This window comes from Megalops cyprinoides, chromosome 2, assembly GCF_013368585.1.
Source record: "Megalops cyprinoides isolate fMegCyp1 chromosome 2, fMegCyp1.pri, whole genome shotgun sequence".
Taxonomy (NCBI): domain Eukaryota; kingdom Metazoa; phylum Chordata; class Actinopteri; order Elopiformes; family Megalopidae; genus Megalops; species Megalops cyprinoides.
The window spans coordinates 53170036-53188192 of NC_050584.1; the positions used below are offsets into that span (position 1 = coordinate 53170036).

The 18157-nt window shown below is 41.2% G+C and overlaps 1 long non-coding RNA gene across 2 annotated transcripts; it reads left to right on the forward strand.

Moving 5' to 3' along the window:
- LOC118773823 lies at positions 1-18108 on the forward strand. Of its 2 annotated transcripts, none has more exons than XR_005004749.1 (4): positions 1-122; positions 15817-15865; positions 16330-16382; positions 17885-18108. It is a non-coding gene; the product is annotated as an uncharacterized LOC118773823 (long non-coding RNA). The 2 variants fall into 2 exon arrangements; XR_005004750.1 differs by lacking the exon at positions 1-122 and adding an exon at positions 13804-13862.
- The last annotated feature ends 49 nt before the right edge of the window (positions 18109-18157 follow it).

Below are 18157 nucleotides of genomic sequence, written 5' to 3' on the forward strand. Positions count from 1 at the left end.
GTGTCTGCAAGTCGATCGCCCCCTGACACCCAGACGCACTCGCCTGCACCACAAATGGGGCTTTGATTGCCAGTCTAACCCCCCAACTCGCCCGGTGATGTGAGTATCCTGTCCAAGAACTGGTGAGTTTGCCAACATTGCTATCAGTTGAAACGTGAGAACCGTTCTCGTTCTGATTTTTCTGACTTGTGTGTTTCTGAATGATAACTTTGTTCCCCACTCCTCAGAGAGATGAATGTTTGTGTATGAATGTTAGGGCAGAAAGAAGGGGAATGGTGTTCTGTGGCACCTGATAGTGTGACAACTGAAGATGGAGCTTTGGGTCCCCCTCAGATAGGAAAAGTTTTTTTAAATGTCGAATTTGTATACAAGAAAGAACACAAGCCTCAGCAGGGCTCCCGGTACTGGTATAATGCAGTGCTACATTTTATCTTCTCTTTTGGTGTTGGGTTTGTACTTGGCAGCTCTAACAAAAAAGAAAGTTCTTTTGGGACAGCCAGTTTCCTCCCATTCTTTTAACTTAGAACACATTGTGTGTGTGTGTATGTGGTGTGTGTGTGCGTGTGTGTGCGTGTCTGTGTGTGTGTGTGTGTGTGTGTGTGTGTATGTGCAAAATGTGAGTATGTGTGGGTGTGTTTATGTGTGTGAGTGTGTTTTCTATAACAGAACCTCTTCTATTAGTCAGGGAGACTGGATTTCTTTTCAATGTGCAAAAGCCATTTACCATTTGCTGCATGAATCATTTTGCGACATGGCAGACTAACAACTTTCTCATCATCATTGAGACCCTGATTTTTATACCAAAAACAGGCATTCTTCTACTCTCACTCAAAGCTTCATTAAATGTTAATTTAAATTATTTTTGGATGTTTTCTTACTTTTGCCCAGTTCCATTATATTATTATTTATATTCTGTTTATTGTAAGAAGCTGACATTTTTATATGCATTTTATATATAAGATGGAGGTTTGCCTGTGATTTTGGATGCAATCCTGGCAGTTGTCTGTTTTTTTATCTAGCAGCATTCAGCAGCAAAGTCTGTGATGTGCCAACAGGTGTGTTTGAAATCTAGCGAGGCAGTTCTGGCCAAATGGCAGCAATGAGCAGCACGTCCATTTGGATGTCACTTCTGTGCTGAGTTCTCTAACTGACTGTGAACGACGTGGTTTTCATTCCATCAGCCACGTGCAGGAATGTACGCTTCAGTCAAATCATGCGATCCAGCTGTGCTTCACGCCTTCCAACAGCAGTTCGCAGTTGCTCTAATCTACTTTTCTGAGGAACAAAAATGAATTATTATGGGCTTTAATATTTCATAGCTTTAAATCACATGTGTTCTCAAAGTCAGACTACGGGCACTACAACTGAACACGTCCCCGTGCTTGAGAGCGTAGCCACGGCAAGGCTTTGGCAGACACATGTCATTTTTCTCTTGAAAACAGAATTAGGTTCATTAGAGCTGGCTGTGCTTTTCGCTTGCAGCATCTAATGAAGCTCAAGATGCGACACTTGTTTACGCAGAAAGTCTCTGTTACCCCTCTCTTTTTGATGGCCACGGAGTAATGAGACATACTCGTGAATCGGCTTGGGTTCGCTGTTCTAATTCTGTAGCCCATCACGGCGATTCTTCGGACTCTAAAGGCACAGAGTGTTCTGAGGTCTTGATTTAGATGCAGGTGGCAAAAGAGTATCCGTTCTCTCCCCCGGCTTCGGCGTGACCACTGAGCTTTCTGGGGGCACGCAGGCTGCAAAGTGCTGGTGGGAAGAAAGGGTCACGCACTTGGTCCACGGGCACAGCACTCATTTCTGTCACATTAACACTAATGACTCCAGGACAATGAGTGAAGTTGTTGTTGTTGTTGTTGTTGTTTTGGAGGTCTGCCTTGTGATTGCATGATGGTTCCAGGAAAATGGAGGCTGATTTATTCTAATGGTCAATTAGTACTACTAAAACATATAACTTCATCAGGCCTTTTATTTGCCTGAGTGCGTACCTGCAGTTATCAATACGTTTTGCTCTGGGAGGTTTAAGGAAGGAAGTGTTCAGTATGACTGGCGCATACATTACTTAACATTTGTTCAACTGCTACTTAATTTACCTCTTGGTGCATAAGACACAGTAAAAACTGTCCATATGTGTTAGGTATTATTTGTACCCTATAGTGCCCTGACACAAATTTAGCTACATATATGTAATAATCATGTTGCTCTTAAAAAATTCTCCTCTCAGTTCATACTGATATTTAGGTACACCCAGGTGTCTCTGTAGAGTAGTGGTAATTCACATCAGTGCAATATCCACAAGGATATTGCAGCCTTGTGCCCTCCTCCACTGAAAATGAATCACTTATATCACATTGATACTTCAGCATTGCCTTTAGTGCAACTCCTATAATGAGGACTGTAACGTTCTTTAAGTTAAAATCATTTAGCTTCAAATTGATGTTGGAAGGCAAGACACTTTCAAAAAGTAATGATGGCTGGAAAATTTGACTGAGTTTGCATAATTGCAACTGTAAGTAGATTCAAACTGGCCATTATATTTAAGACAGTGGGTTAAGACAGTGGGTGGATATTGCCTATATAGTAATTTATACATTTAAAGGGTGATCATAACCAATTGGGATGATAGTGTCATCAGCTCGAGTACAGTATGTAAGAAGAGAACTGAATATGTGCAAAAGGCTGATAAGGCAATACCACTAGTTTCATTATGTATATGTACGGTTCTCTTCACTGGTTGGGGAAAGTGCATTGATTTGTCTCTTTACTCCACACTGTTACATATTAATTAACTGGAACACTGTACTTGTTGGTCAGTCATCATAAAGCAATTCTCAGCCAATGTCCTGTAATATTTCAGCAGCCAGTTATGTTGACACAAAACCTAAGTTTGTCCTTTTGATTGGTGGTTGGTTGGTCTTTTCTATTTGAAGTTCAATCTTTTATAGTTTTTCTTCTTACAACCTTTCTCCTCAGTTGTACATTAGGCTTATCTCACCAAAAAAACCATTACAATCATGTAACATTGTAGTGAATTGAATGCAACTCCCTGACACACCTGCGCACAGCTAACAGCTGTTTTTTGCACTTGAAGTCCTACAGTGCACCATAGTGAAGTGGGTGCCAAATGGAAGGCAGGCCCTTCTCTGTTGACATCATCTGAGCAACTCGCAGGTGCCTGAGTAGTGGTGAGATGAGGATACTCCGCTGACATTCCCACCCCCATCCAGGGGAATGAAGCCAATTGCTCTGCCACTGTGGGTTCCTGGTCATTGTCAGCCGATGACAAAGCGGGTGTCGAACCCAGGCCATAGCACTCAGCCAGTGCTTGAAGTAAGCACTTTGCTGACTGAGTGACTTGTGAGCCAAAACTTTAAGTATTTAACTAAATTCTAGTTATACCAATGACAAATTGTGTGCTGCATCAGTTCCAACTTTTTATTTTCAAAATGTCACCAGTAAAAGGTTTCATACTTGCCCTTGGACATGATAAATGGAGAATTTTTCTTTTTTGTTTTTCTTGATTTTCTCAGTTATTGCAGATTCAATTTAACTTTCCTGTCCATATGGCCTTTCCCCAAAGGTACTCAACAGAAAATATTTGAAAAAAAGCAACGCCAAAAATTCTCATTAGCCTGGCAATCCATGATTCTTTGAATGGCTCAGTAATTAGATTTAATGTCTCAGTGGATTTTAATGTCTCCTTTTTGTCTCTCTTCTTTGAAAAAATGCAAACAAAAGGAGAAATGTTTGCTTGTCCAAGCCGCTGTTGGTCACAAAGGGGAGATTATAAGCAAAGGATCATGAACGCCACATTGCTGCATCGTCCTTGCCAAATGACAAAGACCCCCATCATTACCTTAATGTTGTTTCTGGATGGCTAACTGAAACAACAATAAAACAGAATGACGCATGTGCGTCACTCTGCTGCTGGTGGTGTGCGACAACAACCCGGTTTCTCAGCTCAGGGGGAGAACTGATAAGAAGAGGACAGGGGGAGGGTTAAGACAGAGCTCAGGGGGAAAGCTAAGGAGGAGAGGTTAGAGGGAGAGGCCATGGGGAGAGCTCAAGGGAATGGAGGATGATATTTATATTTACATTTATTCATTTGGCAAGCACTCTCACCCAGGGTAACTTGTGTAATGTATTGACTTGAACAAGTGTTTTCAATAAGATTAGGCAATTATCATCAATGCCTCCTTGAAATATAGTGCTATTGTAGGAAGCATTGCCATAAGGGGAGCAGTGCTGTAAGAGGGCACACAGCCATAAACTATTACCGCCAATTTACAGCCACCATGTTTCTACCACCAGAAGTTGGTATCACCACCACATGTTTATCCCTGCTGCAAAGGCGCCAGTGAGCTTTTATCCTCTATGCTTAAATCACCATTAGCTTTAGAATTACCAGCATTTACCACAGCGTTGGAAGAGGAAAGGGTCAGAGCTCAGGGGGCCTGCATAAGTGAGTTTTAAGACTGCACACAGAGCTCAGAATTGAGAAAATTCACATTGGTATTTTCATGGTGATGTTGGTGAGAGTGCAGTGAGTAGTGATGTAACATTCACAACCGATCTCAGTCTTTTGAATGGCTCTTTGGTACGAGCGAAGGGATCTGAGTCATACTTGAGAGCCATTCTTTTTATTGTTGCACCAAATTTCACCACCTGCTCTAATTCCATTCAGTGTAGCATAGTGGTTAAGGAGCAGGGGTCGCAACCAAATGGTTGCTGGTTTAATCTTCGCACAGGAAGAGAGTGAGGGTGGTTTTTTTTTTCCCTGATTGTTTCATGGCGGTTGGCAATACGAGTTCTGATCCAAATCTTACATTTACATTTATTTATTTAGCAGATGCTTTTATCCACCGTTTCCTCTTACCCTATCATCTTACCCTATCATATAATGATATATGATTATTTCGCAGGTAAACCTAATAAACCCCGCACCCTAGAAAAAAAAAAAGAACGATGAGCCGTTCTTTTGAACGGCTCTCGGAAAGGAACGGAGCCATAAGATCCCTTCAAAGAGCTGTTATTCCCATCACTACCAGTAAGTGCACAGATCAAAGGATGCTGACCTGCGGTGAAGCTGGCTAACACTTCTCACAAAAATGAGCAGAAAGAGCAAAAGTTCCAAAAAATTGTTTTAAAAATCAAAGGAACCAGGCTGAGAAAAAACGTTAGCAGAAACAAAATGAGCCTCTTGCTCTCTAGCCACACACCCATATTTAATAGGCGTTTACAGTGGCATGCAAAAGCTTGGGCACCCCTGGTCAAAATTTCTGTTACTGTGAATAGTTAAGTGAGTAGAAGATGAACTGATCTCCAAAAGACATAGAGTTAAAGATGAAACATTCTTTTCAACATTTTAAGCAAGATTAGTGTATTATTTTTGTACAATTTTAGAGTGGAAAAAAGGGAAAGGAGCACCATGCAAATGTTTGGGCACCCCAAGAGATTTGAGCTCTCAGATAACTTTTACCAAGGTCTCAGAACTTAATTAGCTTGTTAGGGCTATGGCTTGTTCACAATCATCGCTAAGAAAGGTCAGGTGATGCAAATTTCAAAGCTTTATAAATACTCTGACTCCTCAAACCTTGTCCCAACAATAAGCAGCCATGGGCTCCTCTAAGCAGCTGCCTAGCACTCTGAAAATTAAAATAATTAAAATGCAAAGCAGGAGAAGGCTATGAGAAGATAGCAGAGCGTTTTCAGGTAGCCGTTTCCTGAGTTCATGTAATTAAGAAATGGCAGTTAACAGGAACGGTGGAAGTCAAGTTGAGGTCTGGAAGACCAAGAAAATTTTCAGAGAGAACTGCTTGTAGGATTGCTAGAAAGGCAAATCAAAACCACGTTTGACTGCAAAAGACCTTCAGGAAGATTTAGCAGACTCTGGAGTGGTTGTGCACTGTTCTACTGTGCAGCGACACCTGCACAAAAATGACCTTCATGGAAGAGTCATCAGAAGAAAACCTTTCCTGTGACCTCACCACAAAATTCACTGACAGAAGCCTGATGCATTTTGGAAACAAGTCCTGTGGACTGATGAAGTTAAAATAGAACTTTTTGGCCGCAATGAGCTAAGGTATGTTTGGAGAAAAAAGGGTGCAGAATCATGAAAACAACACCTCTCCAGCTGTTAAGCACGGGGGTGGATCGATCATGCTTTGGGCTTGTGTTGCAGCCAGTGGCACAGGGAACATTTCACTGGTAGAGGGAAGAATGGATTCAGCTAAAAACCAGCAAATTCTGGAAGCAAACATCACACCATCTGTAAAAAAGCTGAAGATGAAGAGAGGATGGCTTCTGCAACAGGATAATCATCCTAAACACACCTCAAAATCCACAATGGACTACCTCAAGAGGTGCAAGCTGAAGGTTTTGCCATGGTTCTCACAGTCAACCTACCTTAACATCATTGAAAATCTGTGGATAGACCTCATGAGCAGTGCATGCAAGACAGCCCAAGAATCTCACAGAAGTAGAAGCCTTTTGCAAGGAAGAATGGGCGAAAATCCCCCAAACAAGAACTGAAAGACTCAAAACCTACAAAAAGCATTTACAAGCTGTGATACTTGCCAAAGGGGGTGTTACTAAGTACTGACCATGCAGGGTGCCCAAACTTTTGCTTCGGGCCCTTTTCCTTTTTTGTTATTTTGAAACTGTAAAAGATGGAAGTAAAAAAGTAAGCTTGCTTAAAACATTAAAGAAATGTGTCATCTTTAACTTTATGTCTTTTGGAAATCTGGTCATCTTTTACTCACTTAGCTATTCACAGTAACAGAAATTTTGACCAGGGGTGCCCAAACTTTTGCATGCCACTGTATTTAGGCTGGTGTGGCTTGTTAACCAATGGGCTGATTCACATAGACAAAAACAATTATCACTTGCCAAATAACTTATCCTGTATAAAATGGAATTGATGAGTGTCGTGGGATGACCGAGAGGCATTAAAAAGAACTGATGAGGTCAAAAGGTTGGATGAGGTGATGGTGGTTTATTTCACCCAAGCCGTGACTAGTGTAAGTAACAACAATGAATAACACTAAATTAACCATGAAAGGAAAAAAAAAGAAAAAAAAGTATAACACAAACAAACAAAATGCAAACAACAATTGCCTAAGCAGGCCAAAAGAGAACACATCAACTATGCTGTGATTCTCTCTATACTCTTTGCCAGCCCCCCCTACTGACTGAGTGTTGCTCTTATAAAGGCAATCAGCCATCTTGGACTGAACTACTCAGAACAAAATAAATCAAGTTACTCAACAAAAGCCATAATCCAATAAATACTGGCTTACAAATATCACTCTGTCACATCAAAATTGTTTCCTGGATATTTTTGCTCTTTATAAACCAATACAATTAAATCATAAAAGATTAACCGGCAATCACTGGAAACTCCCCTACAGTCACCTCTCATGTTGGTCAGCCCCATTTGTCTGCTCTCTCCCAAACCTACAAGTCCCATCAGCCCCCAGTCCTCAGGTCATTTGGCTGATGGAGTCCATCCTGCTGGTGCCCTTGGATGCTCAGGCAGGCCCTGTTTCCCCCCGAACCACAAACATTTCTTTGATTAAAAAAAAAGAGGTGCAATTGACAAAAATATTGTCCAAGATTAGAAATGCTTAAACATTCAGTTGGCCACCCTGCATGTTAAGACATTCCACCTGTCCTTCTTGATTTATACAGTCGGTGGTTTGGGTGTCTTTTGGGAGGAGGCAAACAAAAGAGCCGGTGAAATACAATGGAGATGGTAGATGGTACCATGATATGTTTGCCCTTCTGCTTAGTTAACCTAAGTTAACCTAGTTAACCTCACTTTGGATAAAAGCGTCTGCTAAATAAATAAATGTAAATGTAAATGTAAACCTAAGTTCATGTAATGGACATGCACTCCGTTACAGTGAGTGAGGTCAGTTATTTACAATGTTGGAAATGGAAGATAACAGTCCGTATACATTCAACAAGCAACAATTTAACAATTTGATTTTAGGGGAAAGGTGAAGGTTCTCCTTGACATGACCACAGCCTATTTGTCTCTGTTAACAGAGATATGCCACCTCCACACTAAGTCCACTCACTGAAGCTCTGCTTTCACCCCCAGATACAGGGAATAGCACTTGGATAACCCTAATTATCTGGTGTGATAATGTTTTCACTTAACAATTGTCACCATTTGGTGTTTACATATGAGTAACCTGAACTCTCGGCTCACCTCCGGTCATTTCCACCGGATTTTGCTCCATCAGTAATTCTGGCGGCAATGACGAATTTAGTCTCAGGATCAGTTCTCTGGCTGGCTGACCAGGGCAGATGCCTGCCAGCTGACATGCCAAAAGATGTGCGGTTTCTCAGGCCTGCCAGCTGCCATGCCAAAACGGTGTGGTTTTCTTGGACCAGAGACGTGCACTCAGAAACTAGAACAATCAGTGCCTTTGTTGACTGGCAGCTCCTTGTACACCAACAAAGAGGCCCCTCATTAATGAGCCCTGTTGACTCCATTAGTAACGGCTGTCTTTGCAAAGTACTGGAGATGTGTTAATACTCGCTATGTAAGCTGTGCAGTTATCATTTCTGTTGTACTTTCTGGAGGTGCCAATGGTCTGTTTTTATAAAGGAGGTATGCACATTACATATCTGTTCTTCTGAAAAGCAACCCCTTTATATGTGCAACGTTCTTATACGCTGCCATTTGACAGGATGTTCTGTATCTTACTTATCGACATTTTAAAATATCCTCATTCCAGTTCAGTTAATGATCTCTCTAAGATTTAACTGCTTAAACTTTGGTCATAAATGGTGTTGTTTGATTTAGGTCTGTGTTTTAAAACTAAAAATGAATAATAAATACAAATAAACAGATCTCCTTACCACTTCTTCAGTTCCTATTATCCTTCTATAATGCACCCAAAGAACATTTTACTGTATGTACACCCACAGAATGGGTATTATGACTATAATCTCGAAAGGTGCTTTGTAAGAAGTATTAAAAGTATGTAATGCATCCAGGAAAATAAGATTATTGACAAAAGATAGTTTTGGATCATGAATTTAGTTTGGGTTTGTGTTTCATGGCATTTTTGTGTGCCCTGAGCAGAATGTGGGAAGATTCGATTTTTTGCCTCAGTGAATAATCATTATCTAGTTTATATACAGCAGGTAAAGAACATATCTGTTAATGGATGGATGAAGAGGCGCAGGGCCAAAGAATATAAAACAAGTAGACAGAGCCTGAACACACAAATGAAGCTCCACAAACATAAGGCAACAGCCAACTCTGAGTCATTTTGAGAAAAGAGAAAACAGCCTTTCCACAATGCCAAGGACAATAAGCAGACAAGACTGAGCAGATGCTGGCCCTTTTTCCGTCAGCGTACCACAAGAAGCTTTAATGCACAGTCATTTTCTGCATCAAGGCTTGAATACAAACAGCTTCTTGGAGTTACACCTGGGTTGCCACACTAAACAGCTTAATGATTGCCAATTCATTATCCTCACGGTAATGGGTCTGTGGGGCTAATTGGCAAGGTGTCTAAACTGGGCCAAAGGCTGCTGGAAACTAATCAAGAGAATATCATTTAATTTCTAAAATTAAAGAGCTAAATCTCCAATCTGACCTTTCCACTGCTTTCAAGTCACCAGTGTGAGAGAATTGAGGGAGAGAAGGGGGGACGGGGTGGGGGTGGGGAGGAAATTAGTTTACGAGAGATCTTTTTAGGCTGTGGCGAGCGCTTGACTCCAGCAGGGAAATGCTCTGGGATCAGTGTGGGTGAAATGAGCCATGTTCTGCTCCCCCTTCTGGATAGCGCTGCTCTCATCAGAGGGACAGTAAATCTCCCACACCCCATGATTAGATCTTTCAGACCAGATAGAAAAACTGCTCCCATTTCAAGACTTATTGGTGCATATGCTCAGGCTCCTGTATGCTAGGGAAAACCCGCAGCCATCAAAGCCAATAAATTTCCTTTTGTCCTCTGCACCATGTAAACAGGCCCGTTAGACATCTTGGCTGGAATAAAGAGAAGGGGCCTTTTATTTCCTTGGGCAATGATCACTGTTTACACAATACAACAGAGAGACGGAGCCATTGGTCACAGACATATAAATCAACGTGCCTCAATTAACATATTCATGACAGACGACACTTTCATCAGTAGCGTAGATTATTTCCCTCGCTGTTTAAAAGTGCCAACGAGTAGTGATGTAACGATGAGGAAAGCCATGTTGAATATTTCATCGGAGTGCCACGAGACTGATCTCCTGAGACAATGACATCGCTTGTGAATGATGTCATCCATCCATCTGTAACAGAACCAGGGGAGTGGTGGTGAAAGGGAGCTATGTGCCTGCAGAGTGGTTCCATTCCCTGGTGGATGCCAGGCTTATTTTAAATACAACAGCCAATGGATGCTGTCCTCCCAGGGGCTTCTTTTGTTCTCACTGACTCAGCCTTATCCTTATGACTCTTTCCTACTTGGCGTGATGTATGATGTCATAAATACACACTCTGACTTATAACTAAGGGACAACACTGAAGATATTCCAGATCTGAGATCAGCCTTTCACAAATAAGGTTACCAAAGGCTAAAGAAGATTGACTGCTTTGTCTGGACATGAAAACCTAACCAACACAAGCACTGAAACATACAGTAGATCCAAAGTTCCAGTACAATGTTGTGTGTATAGCGCTTACCCCATGACAGACATGCTGAAGACACAGTGGTAGCATGTGGATCAGAAGCTTGATCAGGATGTTGCAGGAGTACTTGAGCACTACTGCATGGCTCATTAAGATGGAGGTGTAAGAGCTGATAACTGTAAGTTATCCAAGCCATGCATTGATGCCATTTGTTTATGTCTGTACATGCACAGTGCATTTAATCTATGAATTACAACACAATATGTAACCCTGCTTGATATAAGTTGTGTATTAAATGTTTTCAAGACATTTTCTGTACCTGGTGTTCTTCTGTAGTTATTGTGTGGTAAGCATCCTTCTGCAGTATAAATGTAATTCTTCAGTCTTGTGGTTAAAGTGTATTTCTCCAGTGCCACATGTTCAAGGGTACTTCTACTGCCTTTCTGCAGTCTCTCTTATGACGTCTTCCCACCCAGCAAAGACAGCAGCTCTCTGCGTAAACACGCACACACCCACAGGCTTGAAAGGTTTCTGTCCTGCGATACCCTTCCACTGGAACATAAAACAGGCCTGCAATGGAAATGTCCCACTCGCTATTAAACACTGCCGCCCACGCCGCTCACCTCCCCACAGTGACAGAGACCACCTTGTCCCCCTCTCACTGACTCAGCGAGGAGTCATTAATCAGCACCTGACAGTTTACACCTCGGTAATTTGTGGGCAGAGAGTCTCAGTAGGCATAGCTAGCTCCTCGTGTCTGCACGTGAACCCTGCATGTGCGCCAGCTTTCTGCAGGTTCATAGCAAATGTCCTCATTACAAGGACTTTTCTCAGTGCCTTGGAGAGTAATAGCTTTATCATAGAACAGCAATATCAGTTAAAGTACAAGAATTCTGTGTTGCACCCTTTGGGACAAGCAAGCTGAAGACAAATTACTTGAATTTTTACTTGGCTAGGGGCAGCAGTGTAGCATAATGATAAGGAGCAGGGCTTGTAACCAAAAGGTTGCTGGTTAAATTCCCCACTGGGGCACTGGTATTGTACCCTTGGGCAAGGTACTTAACCCATAGTTGCTTCAGTAAATATCCAGTTGTACAAATGGATAACATGTAAAAACTGTAAGCTATGTATGCCACTCTGGATGAGAGCATCTGCTAAATGATAATAATGTAATGTAAATTAAGTTATGCAGCAACACGTGTTGCTGTGACATCTTACTGCTGTGTGTGTGCACCAGGAAAATTCATTGAATACCTGCCAACCATACAAACAATTGATGTTTACACATTCTCATAATCATCAAAGAGCGAAATATTGATTTGTGTCATTGTTGTACTCGAAAAGTAAATAATCAGAATTTGTCAGTGTTGTCATAAACACTATTGCAGGAAACCATTACGGTGATCACTGCTAGACAATTGTGCTGCAAGTGAGATGGAGCAGAAAGGAATAAAAACATGCTATCATCTTAACATTTACTCCTCTCTTATCCTGGAGAGTGAAAGTGGTCCCATGCCATTCACATTGAGCTTGCTTTGATCTAGCTGAAGGCTAACTCATTTGTACTTTGACTTCACCAAACCTTTGAGGTGTCCCGGTAAAGTGATTTTGAAGTGGTACCTGGAGCTCCAGTGCTGAAATTAAATAATACAGTCAATTGTCCGTGCCATGCATTTAAACTCTGACTCACTGATGTTCCCTTTGGTGCTAAAAGATAGCTGGGCATATGCTTTTATTTACGTGAACAAAATGCATATTTTGTCTTTGAGGACATTTTGAAACAATTTTCCCTGCTGCCTGTCACTTAAGCCATAAATTCTAGGTTTTTTGATACATCTTTAAATGCTGTAGTGAGATGAAGAATTTGAATTGAAGAATTGAAAGGGCATACTTGTCATTCCCGTGATACCTACTTTTTGATTTTTTCCCAAACAGCTGCACACTCTTAATCTGGATGATGTGTCTCACTTGTTGGGCCTCAAGAAATTCAAATAAAAGGTGTCTCTTTATTGATAGGAAGAACCTTGTCTATAACAGGGCATTTCAATGCACATCTCGCATTAAAATCAGGGAAGGAACATGGCAGAATACCTTCCTCAATGAACAATTATATAGACATGCTGTATTTTCTCTCCCATAAGCAAGCATTTGGTCAAGCATGCTTAGGCAGACACAGGGGTGAACACAGAATCATTAGTCAATACCAGTCTTGACTGGAGACATGCAGCAACAATGATGCCCATGAGTACAGCAATTTGTCTTTCTATGAAATTATAATGAATGTGGGCTGCCTCAGCCAGCCTTTTTCATTTTCAATAGGTCTACTTCACAAAAGGCTGTGCTCTGCTCAATATGCATAGAAGTAATCAAAAGAAAAATATGTATCTCATTTATAGTCGTGGTGGCTATCTACATATTTTGTCTGGTTTTACCTTACAAATGACAGGTTATAAGTAACTTCACTGTAGAATGGTGATATGCTTGTTGGCTCCTGCAGGGTATTTCAACTATAACAGTAATCCTTCACCGTGCCCCCTGGCCTGGAATGTTTGCTCATGCAATGAAGTCATCATGATGATGTAATCCAGATGATGCGCTGGAACACTGGTGATCCTGCAATACTCTGAGAGAAAGCCCATCTTTGTCATTCATCCACTTAAATTCTTAACTGTTGTGTTTAATGGCAGTTGTTTCTGATATTAATATGAACCTATTCAAGGTATTAGAAAGAAATGTTGAGGTGAAATTGCCAGGTGCCTGTGGATATCCTTAAGGGTGAGTACCATTCGCATTGCAAATACCTGGAGTAAATTCACTGTTTATATCAGCCTGACCTCGGTTTGATGAAGAACTTACAAAACGTGAAAAATAAACTCTTGTCACTTTTTTGAAGTAGATGAGGACTAAATCTTGTGCGTATCTTGGCTGACGCTAAAATGCCTCGATCATCTGTATTACTTTCTAGGAAAGACTAAATAATTAAAACTATCGATAGGAGCTGAGGGTCGTTCAAATTCCTGAGTGAAGCACTTCCACACAGGAGATGTTTCCTCCACGACTCGACGGCAGAAGTGTGACGATATTGGTTCGGTCCGCCCTGCGCTCAGTCCTCCCCCCTGACACGCTTGTTTCCCCATTCAGTTTCTTCAAGGGCTGCAGCTGTCCGTGCCTCTGGAGCCGGGCAGTCACAAACGATTCGAGGAAAAAACTGTTCTAGGTAAGAAAGAATTATTTAGAAATATTGTGTTCAGACAGTTACTTTCTTAAATTTTGCAAGAATGAGCGCAGCTGGAGAAGGAACCGGGCTGTATGAATGACTCGAGATTTATTTTTTTTTTTTCATAGCGAGACGCTTCGCATCGCACGAACAACTTGTTCATAATTGTGTTTCTGTGAAGCCAGGATATTAGTAATTGAAAAAAATCACTATTAAATTAGCTTTAAACATTCCTACATTTCTTTATCTTTTCAATGTATTTTCCTTTTTGGTTGTTTCTTTGTGCATGTGTGTGCATGTGATGCGGTGTATCCCAAAATACTTATTTCACATTTCCAATGGTTGGAGGCATCATCCCTCAAATATGTGGTAATGCGTTCTCTGAATACTTGTGGTCTGTATTTTATTAGTAAAACGGTGCCTGCTAACGGTTTTTAACAGTCATGATATAATTATAGTGACATCACATTCAAGATAGTCTTGAAGCTTCTGTCAAGCTTCAACTGGTTAACATACCGAAATGTTGATCCATAGTCAGCTCTCCTAAATGCTCCGTTTTTTTGCTGGAGGAAAAAGGGGAATAGACTAGTATTACTTGGAATTTTTACTTGGCTTTGATTTGGCTGCCTTCTTCATGGATGATGATCTGTGTCTGTTTTGAAGAAGTATGGAATGGAAATTTCTTTGCAGATGAGATGAACATGTTCTTTCTTGAGCAGATGTTGGCTCATGTTCCTCAGGTGTAGTGATTCATTCATTCATTTGATCAGTAAATGCTTATATGAAGCCAGAGAATATAAATTCTAGAGTGAATAAAAGGGATGTCACTGTAACCTTGGTACTGTGCATAAGACCACATAACTTCTGAATGGGTTGACTCGCAGTCAGTTAACCACCTGTGTTGCACTTCAGCCCTCTGAGTGTATCAGTGAGGTATCTGGACAGAAAGTTATCCATTTATTCATATGGACATTTGCGTGATTCACATTCATGACACTGCTGTTCATTTAGCCACTGGGTAACAATCAGATACTTTGTTTTTGTCACCTGGAGAGTACAATTTGGCTTGTTTTGATATGTGATACATGATCAATAGGAAATGTTTTTTATGTGTTGGTAAGGGCCTTCCTGGAAAATGCTCCACAGGTGTGAGTAGCCACTTGCCTGGCACTCATGCCTTATCACTATTTTGATTACTATTTTATATAACCTTAATTTATGCAATTGATTCAGGTGCAGTGGCTCCAGATTGTTGTTGGCATCTGTTCATGGTATCAGGGTGCATGCTGGGATTTATAGTCTTGATAAAAGGAAAGCAACAAGGCTGTAAGGGTAGTGCTTTGCTCTAAATTTTACCTACATTATTTTGTTTATTGGAAGCATAAATGTTTCAGTTTTGGATCTAATGTGTGTCATTCATGAAACACAAAAGATATTAAGGATATGGCTTAATGTTGCTAACTAATGTAAATGTATATAATGTCTTCCTGGCAAAGGAATAAAGGAATGTGTTGTTTTAAGGAATACATTGTTTTATTTGTGTATTTCTATGTATGTGCTGGATAAGATGGTAACTTTGTTATTGTGACAAACATGCTTACTTGTACTGTAATTTTCTTGGAAAAATTCAAACAAATATCCAACATGCACAGTCTACAGTCAACAAATCAGTTTGAATGAAGTTATTAACCAGTTGAATTAAGAATGAAAGAAAAAAATACTGAATGTATTTTTTTTTTCATTTATGATGGAGCCCAATGCGAACAAAATAAATGGTAATATTATCAGCATTGCAGAAATCATTCAAGCATGAAAGTGACTTTTAATGAACTCTATATATGAGTTGTTACTTTTAATGAATAAATGCTATCCCCCATTCTTGAATTATTGTAGTGTCTGTATCAGAATTGCTTTCTTTCTGATATATTTCTCCCTCTGCATTTGTCTTGGTTAGCTATACCATAACAACTGGATGGGTCATGCTCTGTTACATATGAAATGATGTAAGTACTACTTTTAAGACAACTTCATAGCAGCTTGGGAAAATACACTTTTGATCATGAAGATGGTACAATATCATCTTATGTGCGAGGGCATGTACGTGAATAATATTTTGCATGAATAATTTTTCTTCTTGGATATTCCCATGGACACTGCCATTTAAGTCACTGTTTTAATGAAGGCAATGCATAAAAACAAGTCATGCACAGTTTCATAAAAGCTGACTACTGACGGAAATGTATAACAGACAAAGAAACAAGAAACACACAAGAGACCATTTTACATCAAACCGAATTACACCCTGATGTCTTGCCTCACATGAATGCCCACAGATGAAATGGGCCCGTAGTTTACATTAGTCAGTATATCTGATGACTAAATCCATAAAAATAATCACTCTTCTGTTTTCCTGCAAGCAAAGATGTCGTGTGTACACCAGAAGTTTAACATTCTCTCTTCTCTTCAGGCCATTTTCTGGAATGGGGACGTTTCTTCTCTGTATCATCCTGGCTTCACATGGTAGGTGTTTCTGGTTCCTCAGAACCTAAAGCGTTGCTTCTGGGCCTCTCCAAGAGCCGTTATCAGTTTGTGCCTGCCAAGCATCTATTGTTTTTAAGTGGCTGTTTTTTCGTTCCTATAGCTTGTAATGCAGTGATTATCAATCAAGTTGCAGTGCTTTGCCGAATTTGCCTGTTCCTCCTCCTCTCAATATGGGAGAGTATGGGAAATGCATGCATTGGTATGGTTTCAAATGAAAAAAACATACATCAAAATAAATCAAAATTTTATCCATTTTTTATTTCAGAGGTAGCAGATTATGTTGTTGTCTGTGTGATATGGAGCATTTAAATTGGATCCTGGTTGTCTTTTGGGCTGTACCTTCCCTTTATTATCAGCCCTTCCCTGATGGACATGACTGTAATCCTACATTTTAGAGAACCCCAAGAACAGTGCCTTCTCATAACTCTCCTGCCCTCGGTGGACCTTTGTTATTGAGCTGGAAACACTGAAAAAGATATTGCCTCTGTGTAAACTTATAAAGCTCACCCATGAAACATGTACAGTGCAGCACCACCACGGTGAGCTCATTGGGGCACAGTGTTGGAGAACAGGTCTCCTGGCGTCTCCCTTATAGCCTTGCTCTAATCCTGCATTAGAGGGAATGCTGGTGAGGGTGAATCACACTCTGGAGGAGGCTGCGGGGGTCTGGCTCCTTGGATGGGTTGGGGGGGGGGGGGGGGGGGGGGGGGGGGTGGGGGGGGGGAGTGTTGACTGCCGCAGGCTCTAACAAACGATCACATTTCCCTCCAAAACCCACCTACTCCTGTTCTGCCATTCATTCATCCCAGGGTTTTCATCCATACCCCCCCCCCCCCCCCCCCCCCCCCTAACGCCCACTTCCAGTTCGGCTGCAAACACAAAGACACAAAGACACACGTGCGTGCTGAAAGCTGCAATCTCTGAGAGACTTCTGTGACAGAAACTTAAATTTTATACATACACTAGGACAGACAACGTGATCACTAATTTCGGCATCATTTAATTTTATTCTCTGCATGTGAATAGTTATAATCTTCCGTAAACATGCAGGTGTATTATGAAATCTGCGGCACACTGTTTGCATAGAAGTACAGTGTGTGCATATTGATTCTGAATAAAAGCCTCTCTTGTGTTTTGTCAGTTAACAATGTGTTGCCTGCATCCTTGAACATTCTATGGCTTGCAGGTAAACGCTGGAGGAACAGGACTGCTATTCAGTGCTCATGCCAATGAGGTCTGCAGTGTTAAAGTGAGGAAATTCATAATAATCTGAGAGCCTCCAAGGTCATGGACCGAATTACTTCTCATTACTTTGAAACTTATTTGAGCCTATTTTTACTTGTAGACCAGAGGGTATGACAACAAGCAGTTGTCCTTTTCCTTTCCATTGTGTGAGGCAGCTGGAGGACAGCGCATGGCACTGAATTATTGTAATATGGTAAGAATTGTTAATCTGTAAAACTCCTCTCCTTGGTGTTCAGGTGTGTTATCGGCGGCCCCTCGAGATGGAGCACCCAGCCAGTTCCTCGGCTCCCCCTGGGCAAGAGCACTGTGCTGTGACCTGCGTGCCGGCCACCTAGAGGGGAGCAGAGAGGGAGAAGGTAGCGGGACCCCGTTGAGTGTGAGGGGCCATCCATCTGCCTCCGAAAACGCAGATGCAGCCCAGTGTCATTTCATCCCTTACAGCTCGCCGTCGTCTCCCACCGAAGGCCCGAGCGATGGAGGTAATGTCGTTTCCGTTATAAGCCTGTTAT